The 23,418-nt window shown below is 39.5% G+C and overlaps 2 pseudogenes; one reads left to right on the forward strand and one right to left on the reverse strand.

Annotated features, from left to right (window-relative positions):
• LOC148202269 (uncharacterized) lies at nt 1–2,143 on the reverse strand (annotated as a pseudogene).
• Nucleotides 2,144–19,618: 17,475 nt separating this feature from the next.
• LOC148202270 (serine/threonine-protein phosphatase 7 long form homolog) lies at nt 19,619–21,130 on the forward strand (annotated as a pseudogene).
• The last annotated feature ends 2,288 nt before the right edge of the window (nt 21,131–23,418 follow it).

The following is a 23,418-nucleotide window of genomic DNA, read 5'->3' on the forward strand; positions in this document are numbered from 1 at the left end:
TCATTCTCCATAGTGGGATGTGGACCCTCTAATGCCAGGATTGTGAGGACAATGATTTCTCGTGTGGCCTGGGGTTTGACAGTATGAGCAATTTCGTGGGTGTTCTCGTTCCCTGATGTCCATTTCGGTCCTGATTCTGGATGATTTTGGTCGACCTTTGCATTCCTTTTTGTGGCTGGATGAGGCCAAATTTTTGTGCCTTGGTATGATGGCAAATATTCTTCATGTCGTAGCTCCCCAAACATATTATTATAAACTTTCATGATGGCATCCAAACTATAGTAGGGACTGATGTAAATGTTAAAGTCGTGATGAGCATGTTTGCAAGCTGCTAATACATGTGAACATAGTAGATGAATCTTTTAAAACTTGCCACAATCACACCATTGTTCATCCAATCTGACAACAAATTTTCCTGCAGGTCGTATTTCTCTTGGGTTTACCATCTCCTCAACTCTGAATCTTCTTGTATTTCTATCAAATTCAAACCTTATGGGTGTTTGATTTTGAATCAGGATCCTATAGGAGATTTGTGTCATTTTCAGAATAAACATGACCAACACTTACATTGCTCTTATTTGTTTCCCTCTTTCTGTGAAAAAGGAGTTACATCTTGTGTATGTGGCCAATAATATGGAGGAGATTGGTAAATTTCTTGTCTTCTTTAGGACCGAGTTAATTACTTCAGCTAGATTTGTTGTTAGGTGACCCTATCTTCTACCTTCATCATACGCAAGTGTGAATTGTTGTCTTGGAATTTGATCAATCCAAGTTGCTGATTTGGGATTGTTTTCCCTATTGATATTGTAGTAATAGTTACATCACGACTCAATCATTACGTATGCTGCAAAAATATTTAAGAAAATAATAATGATTTACGGATAACAAAGCATAATAAAGACAAAATTTAATTGGTTAAAATTTTTAAAAAAGTAGTTACCCATGTTGACAAGGTCCTTCTTCAAACTTGTATTCCTGAATCTTCGGGTGAAATTTTGTGCAATGTGTCGAATGCAATACACATGCACACATTGTCCTTCTGTCCACCCACTGGTTGGTCTGTTGAATGTTGCACTAATGGAGTTGTGGCGATCCAAAATTAAGCACAAGTTTTGTTGAGGTGTGACATGTTTCCTAAGGTTTTTTAGAAAAAACAACCAAGCGTCTGTTGTTTCACCCTCAACTATAGAGAAAGCAATGAGGAGTATGTTGTTTCTCCCATCTTGTGCCGCAACCACCAAAAGAGTCCCCTTATATCTTTCGTACAAGAATGTTCCGTCCACTTGCACCAACGGTTTGCAATATGGGAATCCATCAACATAAGGTTTGAAGGTCCAGAAAAGTCTTTTGAAATATTGTTGGTTTTGGCGGATCTCCTGGCCATCAATAATGGTTGTGTTTTCAATTTGTACATAAAGTCGGGAAGAAAAGTTTGCATGGAATGTAGTAGGCATGACAATTTGTTGAACGATTCTTCCCAATTCCCATACACATGTTCTTTTTCATGTTGTTTAGCCAACCAAGCCTTTTTGTAGGATGTAGTGTACCCCATAGAGGTCTTAAAGGAAGCAATGATGGTTGCAATTGGTATGGATGGGTCAGATTCGACCATCTCACGTATGTGATGGGAAATTATTCGTGATCCCAACCTGTTGTGATCTTGTGTGATGAGTTGCGTGACACATGTGTGTGCACCATCAATTTTTCTGATTTCCTAGACTTGATCTCGTGTACGAAGGATGGCTTGACAGTTCCATGGACATTGTTGATGTACACATTGCACCCTCAACCTTATTGTGTTAGAATGTGTCATTTTGTATGTATAATGGTTTTGTATGTGAAATGTGTTTAGAGCATTAATGACGTGTTCCTTGGTTTGGAACCTCATTCCCTGAGTCAATGTTTCAGGTTGATGATCACATGCATGAGGATATTGTTGTAGATGTGAGGAAAATTCTTCATAGGATTGGAAGTGTTGGGGTGGATTTTATGAAATAGATGTAAAAGGCTGTTGTTGTTGTATGGAGGGGATATCTAAGTTTTGTTGTTCATCATGATCGTGTTGGCTTAGGATTTCATCCTCATCCTCACTAAATGGATCTAATGACGATGAAGGTAAGCCTAATATTTCATTTTCTTGTAAAGTATGAGTGGATGAGGGTTTTGTGTTTTGATGTGGGAGATATTGGAAAAAATGTAAAGTGGATGGACCGGTTAATAGTTCAGTGTATGATTATATGTCATTTTGCCATTCCCCTAAACAAGTGTTGTTAAGGTCAAAAGAGTCATGTGTGGGTTGGGTAGGTGACGGGGGTTCATCTTAGTTAGATTGTGTTCCAAAAATCAGTACGGAAGATGGAATATCTATAGTATAGGTGGAACAAATTTGTATGCATGTTAAAATTGGGTTGGCCTTTGTAATGTCGATTGCACCTTCCAAGTCATCGTCATCTTGAATCTGAGTGGTTGTGAAGGTGATATGTCTGTCAAATATTTGAGTTACAAATCTAAAGTTTCAGATTGGAGGTGGATGGGTTGGATCTCTGTTTGACTTCTGTAGTAGTATTTGTATTAATCTAGACAACGTAAACCTCTGTGAATACGAATCATGATTTTGGTGTCCGATGTAAACAAAACACCACTTTCAGGATCAGAAACAATGTTACCATTATCGTAGATGCATGCATAGATGGAAGTTGCCATTTTAAGTTGTGGTAGAAGATGTTTGAATGGAGAAGAACAACACAATGAAGAGTAAATTTAGATGTTTGAATGTGTGTATTGTAAATGGTTGATAGGCGCATGTTTTATAGGTAAAAGTTGCACAGTAGCTTAGTTGATGATGTCACTTGCAATAATACATTATGATGTGTAGACTGACATCAGATAAGTGGAACAACGATAAATAACATGCAATACTTCAATACATTTTTGAAAAATAAGGTAGGTCATCCTCAATCAAGATTTAGTGAGCAATTGAAGTTATTCATCAAATCGTAATAAACTTCATTAGGGGTTGTGTCTGGTTGAATTGGTGTAATAAATGCCATTATCTCAAAATGAAGGCTTAATACCCTATTTTGTCCCCACTTTCGCTCGACAATGTCAAATTAGTCCATCCTTTAAAACGTGCGTCAATTACGTCCCTACTTAATAAAATTTATATCAATGAAATCCCTTCCGTTAAATCCGTACAAATGAGTCCTCAAAAATTAAATACTGTTAGCAACAAATGAGGACTAAAACCAAAATTCCGAGGACTAAAACAAACGTTTCGAAAAGAATGAGGACCAAATTGTACCTTACTTTGAAAGAGGGACGAAAACCAGAAACGGCCAATAGTTTAGGGACTAAAAACATATTTAACCCTTTATTATTTTCACACATGCTGAAGGTCTAACAAGTCACACTCAATGTCTTGTCCACATTTGCACCACTTTCTATGAAGCAATTGACATTTTTTGTTTTAATGTGCAAAAGTTAATTATTTTCATGCATAGTACGCATGGCTAGATGTCTTTTTACGGATAGAGATTTTGGTGAATCTAATGGGTCTACCAAATTTGATTTAGTTGTACCTGTCAACACCCAATTTCGTCCGGGTGACTAAATAAAATGTTTCTTACTTTTTGCTTTGTTTTATTTTATCTCATTTTTATATCTTTTCATCATTTTGTTTCATTTTATACTATTTAATTTTAATTTAATTTTATTTTGTTTTATTTAATTTAATTTTATTTTATTTTTATTTTACATTTTATTATTTAGAGTTATTTCGTTTTATTATTTTTATGTTAGTTTCTTTTTGTTGTTTAAGTTTTATTTTATATATATATATTTATATATGTTTTCTTTAGTTAAACGTTAAAAAACAAAAAATCTAAGAAAAAAAAAAGAAACAAAAAAAATGAAAAAGGTCAACTTTCTCTGCTTGCTTTTTTCACGCCATCTCCCATTCTGGTGAAATCTTCTGCTCGCCATGCATGCTGCACCTGCACTGTCTTAGGTGAGCAGAACAGAGTCTGTGGCAGGAAGCAAAGCCAGACTTTTGACTCTGAGGGGTCTGAAGCACGAAGAAGGGAGAGGGGAATCTCAACTATTCTGACCTTCAAAAACCAGCCTCTATCTGTCCAGCTTCGGGGGGATTAGGGGAACCGAGAGAAAACACAAGATCGGGGAGATAGGAGGAAGGAGTATAATCGGAGGGAGTAGAAGGAAGAGAAATTGGATCAGAGGAGGAGAGACACGAGGAACTACAAGGGGAAAACGTAAAAGGTAAGTCCTCATCCTTCAAGCTTCAAGCTTCGATGGTCACTAGCGTAAATGTTACAATCTTGGGATCATAGTATTGTTATTGGCTTGCATTTGATTTGATGATGCTTGGTTTGGTTTGTCTGATGGTGTTTGAATTAAACATGAAATTATATTGAGAGGTTACTTTGCCTGTTACGTCTGGTCTGGTTCTGTTACCCTTGTTTTCTTGTTTTCCATTCATCCATCACCAACGTAGATTCTTTGGCCAGCTTCGAACCCACCATTTCCCCATCACGAAGAACTCCATCACTAACACCACTCCAACACCATAGACATGGCTTTGCTGTATCCCATCACCTGAAAACCAGAAAACCAGAGAATCAATTGCGGCAACCACATTCAGATAATAAGTCTCTTTGCCTCCATTCACTCGTCGGATACCCCTTTCACCACCCATCTTCACCCTTACACCTCACGGCCAATATCACTGTCTTCATCCTTATGCTCCATTCTCTGTCACCCAATCTTCAAACATCATCCATCCCCTAGTACAACATCTCCAACACCCATCATCCTCACCCCATTGAACTTAACAGAAGACAACTCCCTCTATCACGCACATCACCGGAAACCTGCCATTCCCCAACCTATATCTTCATTTTCCTAGTCTTTTCCCACAGTAACAACAGAGACTCCAACCTTCGTCTCCCTCCCTCGCAAGCCACAGAGAGAACCGTGTTTATCACAGGGAACACCCCTTCAGATGCACTTGGAAAATTTGAGAGACCCATTGCAGAGGATCAGAATCAGACACTGATCACAGCACAACATACATACACAAAACAAAACCAAAACGCGGAAACAGAAAATAGACAAAGAAGAAAATGAGACGTCGAGGTGGTGACCGGAGGCAACCCTGGCGACAACCGGTGATGTTAGCGGGAGCCCTGGCCGGCGCGGTGGCCGAACTCGCCCAAGAGGCGATTCACGAAGGAAAAGACGAACCCAGCGCGGTGGCTGACGGTGGCTCCGGTGATGGATGGTGGTGAGCGGGAATGCTTGCGCCGTTCAGCCGTGACTCGCAGTGGGCGGTTTCGATGGAGGCCGCGGCCTGTGTGCATAAGCTGGCGGAGGCGAACCCCTCCCCCCGGGTTGCCATTTTCGAAGGGAAACGAAAGAGAGGGAAGGCGGTGGCGCCACGGTCGACAGTGGTTCAAGTGGCGTTTGGGGTCATCGCCGACGTCGAGACTGGTAGAGGCTGGTGGCGCGGTGGCCGTTTGGGCGGAGGTGAGCGCCTCTGGTTTCTTGCTCAGAGAAGAGACCTTGGGTCTCATGTGCTTCAGAGTTGAATATGAAAATGGGGAGGAAGAAGGGAAACCCCTAGGGAATTCTAGGTCAGGGATCAGAAGAAAGCCCCCGGGCCAGCACTGGGCCAAGCAAAAAAGAAAGATTTGTTGTTCTGCACCCCCTTTATTCATATTTCGCACCCCCATACCACCCCCGGGCCAGTGCTGGGTCAAGTCCAAGAAGAAAAAAACCTTTTTTCTCCCGCAGCCCCCGTTTCTCACTTCCACACCCCCTTTCAGCTTGGGTTTTGGCCCAATTCATTTCCAAAAGAAAAAAATAGTTTAGACACCCCAGTTTCTCATTTAGGCACCCCCACTATTTGTTTTATTTTACTACTCATTTATTTATTTGCTTTCCTTTATTTATTTTATTTTGTTCCCTTATTTATCTTATTCTATTTGTTTTTTTTATTTTTTTTTTTATTATTATTTTTGTTTTGTTTTTATTGTTTTTATTCTATTTTATTTTTATTTATTTATTCTAAACATTTATTTATTTTAAAATACATGTTTAATAATACATTAAAAAAAATAATAAAATATTTATATATATACAAAATTTACAAAAATATTGTAAAGGTTTAGGCACATGTGTGATCGCACGCATCGTCCTTGTGCTAAAACCTTTTCTTTTCTCAAATAATAATAATATATTTGAAAGGTTTAGGCACATGTGTGATCGCTCGCATTGTCCTTGTGCTATAAACCTTTTCTCTTTCTTTTATAAAAATACAAAATATATTTTAAAGGTCAAGCACATGTGTGATCGCTCGCATCGTCCTTGTGCTAAAAACCTTTTCTCTTTCTTGAATAAAAAAATACCAAACATATGTTTTGAAGGTTAAGCACGTGTGTGATCGCTCGCATCGTCCTCGTGTTAAAAACCTCTCTTTGTCTTTTATAAAAATATCAAAAAATATAAAAATCTTCAAAAACTAAAAACAACACTTTCAAGCAAACAAACAATATTCCTCTCCAGAACTACGTGATCCTTGATTCTTCATCAAAAGTGGAGATACGTAGGAGCAAGGCTAGACCTTGTCAGGTTCACTTTCCCAAAAATCCAAATTTATCCGTAATCATTTTCTCAAACAAATCTTTCAATCATTTTCTCAAACAAATCTTTCAATCAATTTCTCAAACAAATCTCTCAAATTTTTTTCAGAAAGAACTACGTAACCCTGATTTCTCATTCTGAATGAGAATACGTAGGAGCAAGGTCAATCCTTGTCGGGCCCAAAAAAACTAAAAAATATATTTTGTTTATTTAGAATTTTATTTTAGGGGATAGTTAAACATTTTGAAAACCACATCATATTCGTGCATTTAGTTAGAGGTACTGCTTTAGGGCAGGCGTTGTAGGGTGCTAACACCTTCCCTACACGTAACCGACTCCCGAACCTAGAATCTGGTTTCCGTGGACAGTGTCTTATCGTTTTATGGTTTTTCCGTAGTTTTCCAGAATAAACTATGGTGGCGACTCCAAATCTCTTTTTCAAAACCCGTTTCTTTTTGGATCGTCGTCCCGTCGCGATTCCGGTTGCGACAGATGGCGACTCCACTGGGGACTATTTTTAGAGAGTCAAGCCATTTAACTATATGCGCGAATTCAATGTGGTTTTTCTTTATGTTTTTCTTCCCTTTTTCTTTATCTATCTTTGATATTTGAATAATCGCATGTGAATAAATTTGCTTGTTGGATATTGAACCCTAGGGTAGAAAACGTGTTATATCTGCCTGGGAATCTTCTGGTTGTTTTGCAGGTGAGGGTTTGGGGTATGCATTGCATTCTCCCTTCACACACACACACTTTATGCATATCATGAGTGGGACCCTATACCCGGGCCTGAGTGTAACTTAGAAATAGAGGGGTTGTGTAGCGGTGCCATTTGGGACATACTTCCTGTTTGGCTATCGTGAGAATCCCAGCTAGAGTCTGTTTTCTTCATTTGTGTTTTCACATCTAGTTGATTACTCGACTGTTGTGGAGATGCTGTGAAGGGGGCCATAGCTCTAGTGACCATTGATCTTTAGGTTTAAGGAACCATCCTTGTGAGATTGCATGTACCTAACCTTGAATCTTGACCGTTGAACCCTCCTAGGGCACAAAGGGAGGTGTGTGTTTGTCTTGTAATCGTTATTTTTGCTTAATAAAATTAAACACCTTGTACATATCACCATATCTTTTGATACATTTTATTTTTTATTTCTTTTCTTTCTTTTTCTCATGCATTTTTATGGTCTTGTTGTTGGTTCTAGGTAGGAAGTTATAAATTTGTGATTAAGCCCTTGAGGTAAAATGGAAATTAACATGAGATTTGAAGTTGACCGGCCTTCAAGTTCAAACATTTTAAAGGAAAGGATAGTCGTTGAAGCCGAGGAAGGAAATATGGATAGTCTGAGAGAACTAGTAAAAAAAATGACGACATCCCAAAAAGATGAATTCAAGAAGGAGTATGGGAATTTGTTGAGCCTGTTAGAGGTGGAGGTCCAAACATCAGCAATTATTACTTTAGCCCAGTACTATGATCCACCACTAAGATGTTTCACTTTTCGGGATTTCCAATTGGTGCCAACAGTGGAAGAATTCGAGCAAATCTTAAACATACCTCTCGAGGGAAAAGCTCCATACAACTACCTTGGACAGTATACCCCTGTCTTGCAGCTAGCGAGAATCATAAAAGTACACCCTATGAAGTTGGAGAGCAAGTTCACAATCAAGGACAAAGTGAGGGTCCTTTCTCAAGCATACTTAAAGGGATACTTGCATCGTTTGGCTGAAGAGGAAAACTGGGAAACATTTATGGATGTATTGGCTCTTCTCCTCTATGGTGTCATGCTTTTTCCTAATGTCAAGAATTTCGTCGACTATGCCGCCATGAATGCATTTGTGGGATACAAAGAGCGCTGTGAGAATCCGGTCACTGCTATCCTGGCTGAAGTTTATGGGACCCTTAATCGTTGTTATGAGCTAAAGGGAGGAAAAATGTTATGCTGTCTACCAGTGTTGTATACGTGGTTCATCTCCCGTGTGAGTGAGGACGCCTTGAATGCCACGTGTCCCATGGATGAGCCACTGCAATGTAAACCAAATGTGAAAGGGGCAAATGAATGGGCGCAACTTTGTGCAAGTTTAAATGAGGAGCAGATTAAATGGTGTGTCCCTTGGCAGCGTAGATCACAAATCATATATCATTGCGGGAGGTACCCTAATGTACCCCTCATGGGTATCAGGTGTTGTATTAATTACAATCCTGTGTTAGCACAAAGGCAATTTGGGCGTCCTATGAGGGGATCACCTACACCTGCATCTCTTGCCATATTGCAGATCTATTATGAGGAAGGAACCTTTGTTGAAGTGCTTCATCAAGTTAGGAATGCTTGGGGCAACATTGTTCGTGCAGAAAGGGACCCCAGACCATGGACTATCGACGAAGGAATTCCTTACAGCCATTGGATTGCAGAGAGGTTTAGGACAGTGAAGTTGCCTTTCAAGTTAATTTCTTCTAACCTAGATTATGGAAAACAGTTTCATAAGGCTGAAAATGAGGAAGTAAAATTGTTGAAGGCAGAACTCGAGCAAATGAAGCTAGAAAATATCAAGTTGACCAGTAATCTTCAGAACCTACAACATGATTACGTGAATTTTAAGCAAGATAGTGTGGAAACCAGCGAAGCATACGAGGAGTTGTTAAGAAGACAAAAGCAAGAGCTGGTAGCGGCCAACATTGAGCTGACTTTGAAAGACCGGGAATATGGTATAATTGAGATATCAGAGCGTGTTACGAAGCAATTGTGTGACCAATTCCAGAGGGACAAGCAAAAAGCACTAGAGGAGTTGCACAAAATGCATATTAGAATGGACGACGCCGAACAACAGGCGAAAGCAGCGGTGACAAAACTGAAGAAGGAACGTTGGCATCAGGCTGAATCAGAGAAGAAACATCAAGAGTTGATGAATCAGATGAAGGAGTATACCGTTGAACAAGGGCGAGTTATAGAAAACTGGAAGAGAAGTTTCTCACAACTAGCTTCCCTTGCTAACGAAGCCATTAAGGATGTCCCTAAGTTATTAGCTGATGCTGAATCTGTAATGCCGATCTTTAACCCGCCCAAGAAGGTCGAAACTTTCCTCAATTACTGCAAGAAACTGACGAGAGAAATGAAGAATGTGATGGCTGAGGCTCGTGATAATTGATCGTAATTTTGCATAACTCACATGTGGTGAACTTAAATGTGGAGGATGAACTGTCCTATTGACTTTGTTTCATGTTAATTTCCAGATTATACATTTGGCGATGTTTTCACATCTTTATAATTTCTTACTATAGTAATTGCGTTACTTTGTCTTTCCTCTTTTTCTTTTTCTTTTTATTTTCTTTTCCTTAATTTATTTCATCTAATGAAATTCAGTTTAAAAATAACAATACGGCTAAGTCTCCAAGACACCCTAAAGGACACGAACCGGTGGCAAAATCATGGAGAACCAGGGAGAAGTTGAAGAGGGAATGAAAGCCGATATCCAACAGTTGAAGGGACAAATGAGTCAAATATTAGAGGCTCTGAATGCCTTACAAAGCCCTGGAGATTCGTGCGCACAACGACCACAACAAAGAGTTCCAGAGGCACCAACTTTCCCTTCCTATGGTCTTCCTCCGAATTACACTCCACCCTCAAGAGTGGACTTGGAACATCTTGACGCTCAAAAGGCCGAAGATAATGCAGTTGAAGTAGAAGACGAGCCTGAGGCAACCACTTTCACAATTCCGGAGAAGACGATCCAACCAGGTATTGAGAGTATGATAATGAAAGAACAACCCGAGACGAAGTCTTCATCTTATGTCGTTACACCAGCAAATTTTAAGGACGACAAGAGTAAATTAGAAGTCTTTGAGAAGAGGTTGAGAGCCATAGAGGGCGAAGGAAGTTTTGAATTTGGAGATGCTAGAAAACTATGTTTAGTTCCTGATGTGGTGATACCTCCAAAGTTCAAGTTGCCAGAATTTGAGAAATATCGGGGAAATACTTGCCCAAGGAGTCATATAACCATGTACTGCAGAAAAATGGCAGCTTATGCCAACGATGAAAAACTTTTGATTCACTTCTTCCAAGAAAGTTTAACTGGCGTGGCTTTAACTTGGTACATGCGCTTAGAAACGACTCACATCTACTCATGGAAAGATCTGGTTGATGCATTCCTAAGGCAGTATGAATATAATAAAGATCTAACACCTGATAGAGTACAATTGCAGAACATGTTGAAGAAAGAGTCTGAATCATTCAGAGAATATGCCCAAAGGTGGAGAGAAATTGCTGCTCAAGTAGAACCGCCTCTGAGTGACAAGGAGATGACTACCATATTTCTGAATACTCTACAACCACCATTTTATGAACACATGATAAGCAGTGTCTCCTCAAGTTTTGCTGACATAGTAGTAATTGGAGAGAGGGTTGAGGGTGGCATAAGAAATGGAAAAATTGCACTAGGCCCAGAGCTAGTAGCAAGTTTAAATGAGTATGGTCCTAGACATGAAGAACGAAGAGCTAATTCACATTTTACTGCCTATCCTCAAGTGTCACATTCCTGTGGGTCCAATCGAGCCATTCAGCGAAGAAATTACAATCGTGATGAAAAGGTCGCCAACTTTACTCCTATCCCCATGACCTATACAGAGCTACTGCCAGATCTTCTCCGCAACAACCTCATAAAGGTTTGTCCCACCAGGCCTGTACGACCTCCTTATCCAAAGAACTATGACATAAATGTCAGGTGTGATTATCATGAAGGAGCACGTGGACATTCAACAGAGGCATGCAAGGCTCTAAAGCATAAAGTGCAATCTTTGATCGATTCAGGATGTTTAAAGTTTGAAGAAAGTCAATCCAGCACTGTGGCAAGGCATGATTTCGCCTCTACAAATGCCATGAACAAATAAAGAGGACACTGGGACTGTATGGGAAAGCATATGTTATTGTAAAAGGCGAAATTGATGATTGTTTTGCTCGTGTTTTGAATTGTCTTGCTATGAGGGCTATGCTCATTGATATCATGTTTCCATCCATGACTTTTAATGTGAACTTTCATTACGAGGTATCTCCAAGGTTTACTGGAAATCATGTCCTAATAGGGTGTCGCGGAGAGAATGAAAGCCGCAAAGAACAAATTCAAAAAAAAAACAAAAATGAAGGCAATCTTGAGTCACTCGTCTTTCTAGTAAATCGTCAAACTCTTGTTTTTCGAAAATAGCAAAAAAGGAATAAAAAATGATAATCGAAAACAAGAGTTGCAGTGTCAGACTTTTCCGAGGTCAAATGTCTAATCAAAAATAATAATTTGACGTTTTCTCTCGAGACGTTTGTGCGCATGTCGTTTGAAAACCTTCACCATTTACCTATTCCTAAATAAAGGATTTTCCCCAACAAACATTGTCACTGCTCTCAGTAACAAAGTAAACCTTTACACTGGGGCAGATTGGCTTGACCAAAATTACTCTCGCTTGTGCTAGTTGGGTGATCCCCGAATCCATTGAGACAAACAAAAGAACTTTCAAAAAGAGAATAACCCCACTAGATTGAAAACCCGAAAGGGCAGTCTAGAAAGGAAAAGAAAAGGAAAAAGAACTCATGTTGAGGTCATCTAGTCGTAGAATTAATCTTTTGAAAATAAAGCAATCAGAATTTGAAATGATGTGTGGCCATCTTTTCTTTATCTAAAAAGCAAAAAATATATATCCATTGTCACCCTGTTTGAGCCAAAAATAAACTCTTTTTCAAAATTATCCCCAAGCAAGGGTTGTCATCAGGTAGGAGTCAACTCATGATGCAAATGAAGAACACTCAATGATTAAACGAAGAAATTTCATCAAGAAGAGTGAACAAAAAAAAAACAAAAAAAATCACAAAGTGATGATGAAAAAAAATGAAAAATGGAGATTCAAGAAAAACAAAATGCTCAAAAGGTCAAATAGTTGATGCAATGCCAGATGATAACCCTTGTTTAAAAAAAAAAATAATAACCGACAAGCATTCATTTGGGCCTTTAACCCTTTCTTTCGATACCTTCTAGCTCTAGCCACATTACAAGCCTAATAAAGTCCACACAGATTGAATAATGTTTGCTCAAATTTTCATAAAGCTTAATTTTGCGATAAGAAGAAATGACTTGCAATGTGTCCAAAAAACAAAAACAAAAAAAATTTGAAAATGAAAAAAAAAGAGAAAAAACTAATGTCTCAAGAAGAGGGGATCTCCCTACCAACTGGATAGAAGCGTACAAAAGAAAATCAAACCAATTTGCGCCATCCTTTTAGCTGATCCTTCCATGCCCACTACCTCTCCCAAACGAACCCCATGCCAAAAACAAAAAAAAAACAACAAAAACTGGGGCAGCTTGGTGGATCTCACCGCACGCCTTTTCCTTGAAATTCATTAGCCCGTAATCTCAAGACTGGGGCAGCTTTGCAGATCTTACTTGAATTTTCCACCTGAATTATCATGGATTCGTCACCATACTCATTACACCAAATCGGGGCAACTTTTAAGTCCCTCGTGTTCGCTTCGGCCCCCACCTCCTTTAAGGAGCATATGAGGTGACATGCCCGCATGGCTATCCCATTCTCTTCCAAACCATTCTAAACAACTCTCATCCTTCACTTACCAGTAATTTCAAACGTGTGTGCACTAAAGTCTCGAAAGAAAAAGTCAAAAAATGTAATAATCTCAAAGTTAGATCTCGGACGTATGACATTCCTCACTTTTAGAAGCATTGAAAATAATGACCAGTTTGATGATTGCAAGTAAGACGTTTGACTCAAGCAAAAAAAAAAACACACACAAAACAAAACAAATGTTTTCATATGTGGTGTCAATCCACTCAAAAAGAAAGTCTTTCTGATCGAAACCATATTCATTCATATGAATGGTTATCGAATCCTTCTTCAAAAACACAAAAAATAACATTCAGATTTTCTCTTTCAAGTCATATTGTTTCATTTCGATCACGTTTTTTCTCTCATTATAGGGTTTTGACATCCTGATCCTGCATCAAGATTTTAATACTTTGTAATGAAAGGTTTCAACACCTTGATGTCTTTTCAAAAATCAATTTCCTATCAAAATTACAAAACATTTCACAAATTACAAGTTTCAAGAATTTCAAAATTTGAAAGCCCAGTTCCACACTGGCCCCCAAGCCCAGCTCGCCTGGCCCCCAAAGCCCAGTTTCTACACTGGCCCCACAAAGCCCAGTTTCACACTGGCCCCCAGGCCCAATTTTCACATTGGCCCCCAAAGCCCAGTTTCTACACTGGCCCCCAAAGCCCAGTTTCCATACTGGCCCACAAAGCCCAGCTCGCCTGGCCCCAAAGCCCAGTTTCACACTGGCCCCCAAGCCCAGCTCGCCTGGCCCCCAAAGCCCAGTTTCTACACTGGCCCCACAAAGCCCAGTTTCACACTGGCCCCCAAGCCCAGCTCGCCTGGCCCCAAAGCCCAGTTTCAACACTGGCCCCAAAGCCCAGTTTCCACACTGGCCCACAAAGCCCAGTTTCTACACTGGCCCCCAAAAGCCCAGCTCACCTGGCCCCCAAGCCCAGTTTTCACACTGGCCTCCAAGCCCAGTTTCTACACTGGCCCCCAAAAGCCCAGCTCGCCTGGCCCCCAAGCCCAGTTTCTATACTGGCCCCCAAAGCCCAGTTTCAACACTGGCCCCAAAGCCCAGTTTCAACACTGGCCCCAAAGCCCAGTTTCTACACTGGCCCCCAAAGCCCAGTTTCCACACTGGCCCACAAAGCCCAGTTTCAACACTGGCCCCCAAAGCCCAGTTTCCACACTGGCCCCCAAAGCCCAGTTTCAACACTGGCCCCCAAGCCCAGTTTCTACACTGGCCCCAAAGCCCAGTTTCAACACTGGCCCCAAAGCCCAGTCTCCACTGGCCCCCAAGCCCAGTTTACACACTGGTCCAAAAGCCCAATTTTAACATTGGCCCCAAAGCCCAGTCTCCACTGGCCCCCAAGCCCAGTTTACACACTGGCCCCAAAGCCCAGTTTTCGCATTGGCCCCAAAGCCCAGTTGCAACACTGGCCCCAAAGCCCAGTTTTCTGGCCCCCAAGCCCAGTTTCCACACTGGCCCCAAAGCCCAGTTTTCGCGCTGGCCCCAAAGCCCAGTTTCAACACTGGCCCCCAAAGCCCAATTTCCACACTGGCCCTAAAGCCCAGTTTCTACACTGGCCCACAAAGCCTGGTTTCCACACTGGCCCCAAAGCCCAGTTTACTTGGCATTCTGCGCTCAAGTTTTTCTTTTCGTTTCTGTCCTCTGCTAGGAAATAGTCGAACTCTTCTATAATCTCACCTTTTTCTTGAATTTGCTTTGTACTAATCCTCTTTCTTTTCGCCTCCTTTGAAACCCAGACGAAATCAGTGTTTATATCTTTACTTAGCTTTTACTTTGATAATATGGAAATTTTAAATTTTCATATTATCTAGTAATATCTAAGTAAAGAGGGGCAGCTGTCAACACCCAATTTCGTCCGGGTGACTAAATAAAATGTTTCTTACTTTTTGCTTTGTTTTATTTTATCTCATTTTTATATCTTTTCATCATTTTGTTTCATTTTATACTATTTAATTTTAATTTAATTTTATTTTGTTTTATTTAATTTAATTTTATTTTGTTTTATTTAATTTAATTTTATTTTATTTTTATTTTACATTTTATTATTTAGAGTTATTTCGTTTTATTATTTTTATGTTAGTTTCTTTTTGTTGTTTAAGTTTTATTTTATATATATATATATTTATATATGTTTTCTTTAGTTAAACGTTAAAAAACAAAAAATCTAAGAAAAAAAAAGAAACAAAAAAAATGAAAAAGGTCAACTTTCTCTGCTTGCTTTTTTCACGCCATCTCCCATTCTGGTGAAATCTTCTGCTCGCCATGCATGCTGCACCTGCACTGTCTTAGGTGAGCAGAACAGAGTCTGTGGCAGGAAGCAAAGCCAGACTTTTGACTCTGAGGGGTCTGAAGCACGAAGAAGGGAGAGGGGAATCTCAACTATTCTGACCTTCAAAAACCAGCCTCTATCTGTCCAGCTTCGGGGGGATTAGGGGAACCGAGAGAAAACACAAGACCGGGGAGATAGGAGGAAGGAGTATAATCGGAGGGAGTAGAAGGAAGAGAAATTGGATCAGAGGAGGAGAGACACGAGGAACTACAAGGGGAAAACGTAAAAGGTAAGTCCTCATCCTTCAAGCTTCAAGCTTCGATGGTCACTAGCGTAAATGTTACAATCTTGGGATCATAGTATTGTTATTGGCTTGCATTTGATTTGATGATGCTTGGTTTGGTTTGTCTGATGGTGTTTGAATTAAACATGAAATTATATTGAGAGGTTACTTTGCCTGTTACGTCTGGTCTGGTTCTGTTACCCTTGTTTTCTTGTTTTCCATTCATCCATCACCAACGTAGATTCTTTGGCCAGCTTCGAACCCACCATTTCCCCATCACGAAGAACTCCATCACTAACACCACTCCAACACCATAGACATGGCTTTGCTGTATCCCATCACCTGAAAACCAGAAAACCAGAGAATCAATTGCGGCAACCACATTCAGATAATAAGTCTCTTTGCCTCCATTCACTCGTCGGATACCCCTTTCACCACCCATCTTCACCCTTACACCTCACGGCCAATATCACTGTCTTCATCCTTATGCTCCATTCTCTGTCACCCAATCTTCAAACATCATCCATCCCCTAGTACAACATCTCCAACACCCATCATCCTCACCCCATTGAACTTAACAGAAGACAACTCCCTCTATCACGCACATCACCGGAAACCTGCCATTCCCCAACCTATATCTTCATTTTCCTAGTCTTTTCCCACAGTAACAACAGAGACTCCAACCTTCGTCTCCCTCCCTCGCAAGCCACAGAGAGAACCGTGTTTATCACAGGGAACACCCCTTCAGATGCACTTGGAAAATTTGAGAGACCCATTGCAGAGGATCAGAATCAGACACTGATCACAGCACAACATACATACACAAAACAAAACCAAAACGCGGAAACAGAAAATAGACAAAGAAGAAAATGAGACGTCGAGGTGGTGACCGGAGGCAACCCTGGCGACAACCGGTGATGTTAGCGGGAGCCCTGGCCGGCGCGGTGGCCGAACTCGCCCAAGAGGCGATTCACGAAGGAAAAGACGAACCCAGCGCGGTGGCTGACGGTGGCTCCGGTGATGGATGGTGGTGAGCGGGAATGCTTGCGCCGTTCAGCCGTGACTCGCAGTGGGCGGTTTCGATGGAGGCCGCGGCCTGTGTGCATAAGCTGGCGGAGGCGAACCCCTCCCCCCGGGTTGCCATTTTCGAAGGGAAACGAAAGAGAGGGAAGGCGGTGGCGCCACGGTCGACAGTGGTTCAAGTGGCGTTTGGGGTCATCGCCGACGTCGAGACTGGTAGAGGCTGGTGGCGCGGTGGCCGTTTGGGCGGAGGTGAGCGCCTCTGGTTTCTTGCTCAGAGAAGAGACCTTGGGTCTCATGTGCTTCAGAGTTGAATATGAAAATGGGGAGGAAGAAGGGAAACCCCTAGGGAATTCTAGGTCAGGGATCAGAAGAAAGCCCCCGGGCCAGCACTGGGCCAAGCAAAAAAGAAAGATTTGTTGTTCTGCACCCCCTTTATTCATATTTCGCACCCCCATACCACCCCCGGGCCAGTGCTGGGTCAAGTCCAAGAAGAAAAAAACCTTTTTTCTCCCGCAGCCCCCGTTTCTCACTTCCACACCCCCTTTCAGCTTGGGTTTTGGCCCAATTCATTTCCAAAAGAAAAAAATAGTTTAGACACCCCAGTTTCTCATTTAGGCACCCCCACTATTTGTTTTATTTTACTACTCATTTATTTATTTGCTTTCCTTTATTTATTTTATTTTGTTCCCTTATTTATCTTATTCTATTTGTTTTTTTTATTTTTTTTTTTATTATTATTTTTGTTTTGTTTTTATTGTTTTTATTCTATTTTATTTTTATTTATTTATTCTAAACATTTATTTATTTTAAAATACATGTTTAATAATACATTAAAAAAAATAATAAAATATTTATATATATACAAAATTTACAAAAATATTGTAAAGGTTTAGGCACATGTGTGATCGCACGCATCGTCCTTGTGCTAAAACCTTTTCTTTTCTCAAATAATAATAATATATTTGAAAGGTTTAGGCACATGTGTGATCGCTCGCATTGTCCTTGTGCTATAAACCTTTTCTCTTTCTTTTATAAAAATACAAAATATATTTTAAAGGTCAAGCACATGTGTGATCGCTCGCATCGTCCTTGTGCTAAAAACCTTTTCTCTTTCTTGAATAAAAAAATACCAAACATATGTTTTGAAGGTTAAGCACGTGTGTGATCGCTCGCATCGTCCTCGTGTTAAAAACCTCTCTTTGTCTTTTATAAAAATATCAAAAAATATAAAAATCTTCAAAAACTAAAAACAACACTTTCAAGCAAACAAACAATATTCCTCTCCAGAACTACGTGATCCTTGATTCTTCATCAAAAGTGGAGATACGTAGGAGCAAGGCTAGACCTTGTCAGGTTCACTTTCCCAAAAATCCAAATTTATCCGTAATCATTTTCTCAAACAAATCTTTCAATCATTTTCTCAAACAAATCTTTCAATCAATTTCTCAAACAAATCTCTCAAATTTTTTTCAGAAAGAACTACGTAACCCTGATTTCTCATTCTGAATGAGAATACGTAGGAGCAAGGTCAATCCTTGTCGGGCCCAAAAAAACTAAAAAATATATTTTGTTTATTTAGAATTTTATTTTAGGGGATAGTTAAACATTTTGAAAACCACATCATATTCGTGCATTTAGTTAGAGGTACTGCTTTAGGGCAGGCGTTGTAGGGTGCTAACACCTTCCCTACACGTAACCGACTCCCGAACCTAGAATCTGGTTTCCGTGGACAGTGTCTTATCGTTTTATGGTTTTTCCGTAGTTTTCCAGAATAAACTATGGTGGCGACTCCAAATCTCTTTTTCAAAACCCGTTTCTTTTTGGATCGTCGTCCCGTCGCGATTCCGGTTGCGACAGATGGCGACTCCACTGGGGACTATTTTTAGAGAGTCAAGCCATTTAACTATTTTCACACATGCTGAAGGTCTAACAAGTCACACTCAATGTCTTGTCCACATTTGCACCACTTTCTATGAAGCAATTGACATTTTTTGTTTTAATGTGCAAAAGTTAATTATTTTCATGCATAGTACGCATGGCTAGATGTCTTTTTACGGATAGAGATTTTGGTGAATCTAATGGGTCTACCAAATTTGATTTAGTTGTACCCATTCACTTTTGCCATGTAAAATATGACTATTTTCATGCACTCGAGAAGTACTGCCCATTCTTTTTTTAACACATATTTCCAATTCAACTTTATCATAAATATTATTAAATTATTCATTTCTTTAGTATTATTATTATATTCTTTAATAATAAAACAAAATGATGTGGTATCTAATTTCTTACAACCAATTTAGTGTAGCATGGTACATGTGAATGTGGTGGTGTTAAAGAGTTCTGTCAATGTCAATTATTTAGTTGCTTTGGGTTCTATGCGAATTGATTACCTATGTAGACTTTGTCCATGATATATACAAAATTTCATATACTTTTTGCAGTAAGAGATTGTCATATTTTTTGCTAACTTTAATCCAATGGATGACTTTGAATTGATGTAGTGAGCAATTGTCTACATATATCTTCAATTGTGGTTGTTCATAACCTCATCACATACTGGAATTATTACCATCAATTAAATTGTAGACGACAAAACACTTCAAAGATGTTGTTGTGGAGGCAAGAAAAATAGAGTTGCGTATATTGCATTGATGGTATGTTATTCTTGTTTTTCATAAACTTAAATTTCAATTAACTTTTGTCCTAAACTTTCTTTTATTGTTCATTTTTAGGATGTAGAGGGCAACATTATCTCTTCATACTATCATTCGATGCCTGAACCCCATGTTGTAGTTGCTCCTGTCATACACGAAGCTGGGTTTGGTGTTGTAACTAAATTGAGACACTTAAAAGTAGATCACGGGTTAGTTACAATGTTGGTCGAAAGGTGGAGGCATAGAGACACATACTTTTCATCTTCCAACTAAAGAATGCACAATTACCTTGCAAGATGTGTCACTCCAATTGGGGCTTAGAGTTGATGGTCCTTCAGTAATTGGACTTACAATGTTTGATTGGGAAGATATGTGTGATACATTGTTAGGGATTACACCGATTAAGGGGTTCCTTGTTGGATCTACGGTGAAGCTAAAGTGGTTGTGGGAAAATATGCTGCCTATACATGACGACTCAAGTATAGAAGAAATACATGCCCATGCAAGGACATATATATTAGGACTAATTGGAGGGGTTCTTATGCCTGATAAAACAGGTAATAAAGTACACTTAATGTACTTAAATTTCTTAAGTAATCTTCGCAGAACTCGACGATATAGTTGGGGGTCTGCTTGTTTAGATGTGTTGTACATGGAGATGTGTAGAGCAACAGATCGACATTCAAAGACCATGGGTGGTTGTGCATCGTTGTTACAATTATGGGCATGGTTTCATATGCCCTTTATTGCACCAATTTCGCGAATGCAATTTAGTTTCCCACTTGTATGTCGATGGAGCGGAGGTCGTGTTTTGACCTTTTGAAATGTCCCCCACAATGATTTAATTGGATACCGATCAAGGCTAGAACATAACCAGGTAACATGGTATTTGTCATTTAAATCTTTTTTCATAAAAAATGAATCAGATAGTAATGGTCTGTTGACGCAGTTTACGTGGGCTCCGTATGAGGGATTAGAGTCAATTATTCCTACCCAAGCTTACAAAGACCAGGCATTGTGGACATCATGCACAACATGTTCCTAAATTACCAAACAATCTTGATGACCTCCATAAAGTTGATACGAGAGGCAGACAAGATGAGAATTGGGTTACTAGACATTCCCAATGGATAGACATGTGGAACAGCAGGCGTCAACTAACATTGACAGGAATTCCAGTTCTAGGGCCACTTGTCCACACAAGTGAGTACATGTCCTGGTATTTTGAGAATGCAATTTTATTTGTCTATTCCACAAATGTTGAATGACCCTAGGATGCAACATGCCTCGACATCGACACATCTTCATTCTCCTGAATACCATGACAGTAGGGACCATCAAAACAGTCCTCATGTAGAGGCAAGTATGGATGCAAGAAGGCATTCCATTTCATCGTTCTCTGATCTACGCATGCCAAGCTTGTTTGAAGCTTATGCCCCTACTCCACCTTCGGCTCACGGTGTTGGGGGACCTTATGATAACTCGTTTTATTTTGTTGAAAGCCATAACAAAATAGGTACTTCCTCTGCTACTTATGGAGGAGATGAAGGTGAAGAACATATTGAAGCACAACCTTCACAGGAAGATCCACCTAGATCTCCACAGGAAGAACCACCTAGACGTCCATAGGGAAGGAGAAATCCAACTAGGAATAGGCGGTGATCACGTTGTGGAATTGCACACCATTATGGAGAATGATTAGTTAATTACTACTTTTAATGTTCGATGTAGTCATAATGCCAATCGTATCTCAGACTTTCTTATGTAAGACAATTATGTTAAAATTAAAGAAAATGTTTCATTCACTAATGCCAATCACTTCGTCCTCTATTAAAGTTAATTATTGTGTCTTTTGTCAAAAAATGGAAAAATTGACCAAAAACCATCATGGGGAGTGTTGTTGTACCAGTTGGGGAGTATAGTTGAACTTTCTGTACAAATGACCATTTTTCCTCTAGTAATCGGTTACAGGAGTCTGTTAACGAATGTGGAAATTGAAAAGAAAGAGAGAAAGTGAAAGTGGAGGTGGGGGCTTGTCTCTAAGAGAAAGGATGAAAGTGAAAGGAGATTAGGATTTAAAAAAATATAAAGTAAAATAAGTAAAGATAAAAGTAAAAAGGATAAAATTAGAATTTAGAAAAAGTTGAAAAGGTGGAGGGAGAAGATAGGATGGTGGAGGGAGTAACATTCATAGGACTAGTGCTTAAATGGGCTGCAACTGATTAATAAATGGGATTGGGCTGTTGCACCTATTGGGCTGATTTGATGCATTGGGCTTCTGCAATTGAGATGGGGGTGTTGCTTCCTCCACCCCCACACATCTCTTCCTCCACCTCCCCTTTACTATTTTGCCCCTTCCTCCACCTTTCCTTTACTATTTTGCCCCTCAGTAAAATTTTATTTTTAAAATTGTTGTTTTTTAATTTTATTCATTTATAACATATTTCACTGATAACCTACGTAGTTTCTTGTATGAGTAAAATATTTTTCTACAAAGCTTGGTGATCGTGAAAAGAATTATCAAACAATCTTCTTCTTGTTCTCGGTGCAGTACGTGGTGCAGTGCGTTTATGGTGTAGTGTCCTTGTCGTGGTTCCTCTCCAGGTACGTAGTCATAATCCTTCCAATAATCCTAAACCCTAAATCCTTCCCATACTTCCAATAATCCTTTTAATATCCAAGCCTATAATCCTTGCATGAGCCGCAAAACGTAGCAAAATAAAAACGAAACGTAAAAGGAACACTGCCTATGGACGGATGACATCCTTCAACGGATGTCAACATCCGTTTAAGGCAAAACGGATGTCGACATCCGTTTAAGGCAAAACGGATGTCGACATTCGTTTTGCCTTCAACGGATGTTGACATCCGTTGAAGGATGTCATCCGTTTCCTTTTACGTTTTGTTTTTATTTTATTTGTTTATTTTATTTACAGTAATTTATATTTAAATTTATAATTTTAAATGTTATATATGGTTAGTTTTTAAACGTAATAATTTTGTTAAAATATGAATTTGTTAAAATATGAATTTGTTATAGGTGGAGAAGAAACTTAACGGAAGAGAGAAAGGTAAACGAAAATGGAAGAGAGGAAGAGGTGCAGAGGGAAGTAAATCAGAAGTTTTAAATAAATTAAAATATTAAAATAATAAAAATAAAAAATTTTAACTTTTGAGGATATAATTGTCATTTTAAAAGGATATAATTGGTATTTTAGAAAATTGGGGAGGTGGAGGAAGAGACGTGTGGGGGTGGAGGGAGTAACACCCTTGAGATGGAGAGGCTAGATTATTGCACAAGGCCGCTGAGGTGGTTTGGGCTCTAATTAATGAAGTTGTGCTTTCTGGTGGGAAGTTGCTGCAACTCTAGGAAGGGCCTTTCATCCTGTACCTCCAAGGTTTCATTATGCACTTCCAAATTTCATAAATACCCTTAAAGTTCAGTGTATTAATTGAAGTAACATGGAATATATACTTTCTTCTTCCCTCTTATGCCCTCTGTCTGTACTTCCATTTTATTTTTCTTTCCTTCTTTGCTTCAATAGTCCTTCAAAGAAATTGAGGAAAATTTTTGTTGAACTTATTGGTTGGAAGTGGTGGTTCCAGGCAGTTGAAAGTAAAAGTATTGGCATTAGAAGTGAAAAAGTGGTATTTTAAGATTATGACATCAAACATGCGCATGCTTCCACGAGTCGGATATAAAAAACCGACAAAAGAAAAATCGGATTTTGAAATCCGATGTTGTACCTCTCCCATTTCCATTTCCGAAGCATACTTTTTTCTCTAGCATTTTGATATCCGAGAATTGTTCGTCAGAAACCAAAAACCCACGCAGAGGCTTTAACACGCCGTGTGTAGAGGTGTTTCTGCTTATTTTGATATCCATCATGATCAACCATCTCAAGGTTCTTTTTATT

This window comes from Vigna umbellata, chromosome 3 (assembly GCF_029865625.1).
Source record: "Vigna umbellata cultivar VRB3 chromosome 3, Vumbellata_1.0, whole genome shotgun sequence".
In the NCBI taxonomy this organism is placed as follows: Eukaryota; Viridiplantae; Streptophyta; class Magnoliopsida; order Fabales; family Fabaceae; genus Vigna; species Vigna umbellata.